The sequence below is a fragment of the Austrofundulus limnaeus genome, unplaced genomic scaffold (genome assembly GCF_001266775.1).
Source record: "Austrofundulus limnaeus strain Quisiro unplaced genomic scaffold, Austrofundulus_limnaeus-1.0 Scaffold293, whole genome shotgun sequence".
Lineage (NCBI taxonomy): Eukaryota > Metazoa > Chordata > Actinopteri > Cyprinodontiformes > Rivulidae > Austrofundulus > Austrofundulus limnaeus.
The window spans coordinates 505,405-507,656 of NW_013952695.1; the positions used below are offsets into that span (position 1 = coordinate 505,405).

At 37.6% G+C, this 2,252-nt stretch overlaps 1 long non-coding RNA gene across 1 annotated transcript in view; it reads right to left on the reverse strand.

Moving 5' to 3' along the window:
• LOC106526776 (uncharacterized) overlaps positions 1 to 2,252 on the reverse strand; it is a 55,802-nt gene that overhangs the window by 5,646 nt on the left and 47,904 nt on the right. The window contains exon 2 of the long non-coding RNA XR_001311303.1: positions 683 to 759. This is a non-coding gene — a long non-coding RNA (uncharacterized LOC106526776). The remainder of the gene's footprint in view (positions 1 to 682; positions 760 to 2,252) is intronic.

The following is a 2,252-nucleotide window of genomic DNA, read 5'->3' on the forward strand; positions in this document are numbered from 1 at the left end:
CTAAGCTAAAAAGTTCAATCAGCAAAATGACAGCTAAAACCAACAAAGAACAAAACAATAAAAAAGGAGTAAAATAAAAAAGCTAAAAGTGGCAAAACACCAACAGAAGCATCAAAACGTAGAATCACAAAGCAATAAAATGTTAGCAAAATACTAAAAACCAAAAGCTTAGCAAAAAAAAAAAAAAAAAAAAAAAAAAAAAAAAAAAAAAAGCAAAAGACAAAAAGAGCTACCCAAAAGCTTAAAGAATAACATTAGCAAAATGCAGCAACTGGTTAGCTAAAAGCCTAAAATAGCCAAACATTAGCAAAGAGCTGCAAGATGTCAGCTAAAACCCAGTCAGAAAATGTTAGCTAAGATAGAAACTAGTTACAAACCAAAAGTAGCAAAACCCTTGCTAAAAGTAGCAAAATGCTAACCAAAAGCAATAAATCAGTGGCTTAAACTAGCAAAAAACAGTTAGTAAGAAAGAGTAACCAAAAGCAGTCAACGATTAGCTAAAAGTAGCAAAATGCTAGTAAAAATAACTAAAATGCTAGGTAAATTATGAGTTTTAAAGTACTAGCAAAAAGCTAAAAACTAATACAGCAAAAAACTAACTAAAAGCTAAAAACAGCAAACTGCTACTTTCATTATTTTGCTAATTATTTAAACCTTTACACTGCTGTCAGTTTTATCTCACCTGGTTATTTTGGCAGGCTGCACAGGAAGTGCTACAGCTTGCTGTTGCTGCTCCCATAGATTTCCATGTGGATAATCCTGTAATGTGAAGCAGAAGCTTTTTAAATTGGTTTTAACATGAACCAGGATAAAGTTTTTGAGAATGAGGTGGTTGTGTTCAAACTAGCCATTAGCTTCGTTCAGACTTAAACCAGCTTAAGGTTGTTCAAGGAGTGATCTACAACAGGTAAGATATTTATTGTTTATATGTTTTRCACAGCAGTTTACTTTAAAAGTCAGAAATCTCTTGAAGTTATTGTTGAATCACAACAATCGGATTGAGTTTTTTTTAAACCTGTGAGCAGAATCGTAAGAAGCCACAGAACCTTTAAACTTCTGTTGATCTGCTTCTTCAGTGACCTCCTTTAATCTCACAGCCTTATCTCATGTTTACCAATGATTTTTTTTCCTCCCACATCAAACGTGGACATAATGAACACGGCACATCAGCGCGGCGATCCATTTTTCACACTTGGAGCAACAAAACCTCCTGCGAGAACAGCTGTAGACGGCYCCGCTATCATTGATCTTACGAGGCGTAGCTGGAGCTCCCAGCTCGCCGGGTTGTTGATGTTCCTGCGATCTCTCCACACCGCTGAGCCTCGCTCCCCCACCCGCGGGGCTGAGGAATCACCTGCTCCGACGAAACCAACACCTAATCACTTATCCCCACCTGTCACGCCGAGACCTCTGAGGCTCTTCGCCTCCTTTGGACCGTCCTGGGCATCGGTTTTCTGGGATGGCTTTCGAACCATGCGAGGCCTTCTAAGGAATGTTTACCTCTCACTGTATGGAGGAAACAAACACGCTAAATGTTCTAAGCTTTAGAGAAAACATTCCTGCTTTTAGACTCGCATCCTGAAACGACCTGAGTTAAAAACAAGGTTTTAAGAGACGTTTTTTTCTGCCTCCAGCTACAGAATATTGCTCTGCTGTCGCTGTAAACAATGTTTTATTTAAAGTTTTTATAATCTTCAAATATGTGGCTCATTTTTATTTGTATCTGTGAGTTTCTTCAATTGTAAATGTCTTTTCTTATGTTATTTTTCAAGGTCTGAACAAAACAAGTAATTTCTCAACATAGAATAAAAACAGGCCATATGCATTCCTTATAGACATGCTGGGCCTTAAATGAACTCTTATTCAAAGGAAACTCTAGTTCTCTGAGCTCTATCAAGGTTGAAAGTTAATTCTGGACAATATCTGAGGTTCAGCTCTTCTACATGAAACTGGAGCACATTGACAGAGAGAACGCCTGTAACTGAAATGATGGAGTACAACAGAGTTGCTTCATGGAAGGAGAGAACCTCAGGTTTAGCCTGTTAGCTTTAGGGTTGGCTCCAGAGCTAATATGCAGTAGCATGGGAGCTAAAATTAATTATTGCAATTAGCATGGGAGTAGGCCTGTCACGATAACAAATTTTGCTGGGCGATTAATTGTCTCAAAATTTATTGCGATAAACGATAATGTTGCCTGGTGACCGTTTTACAACTAATAATTATAAAAGCATAATGTGTAAGTGTAATAAATC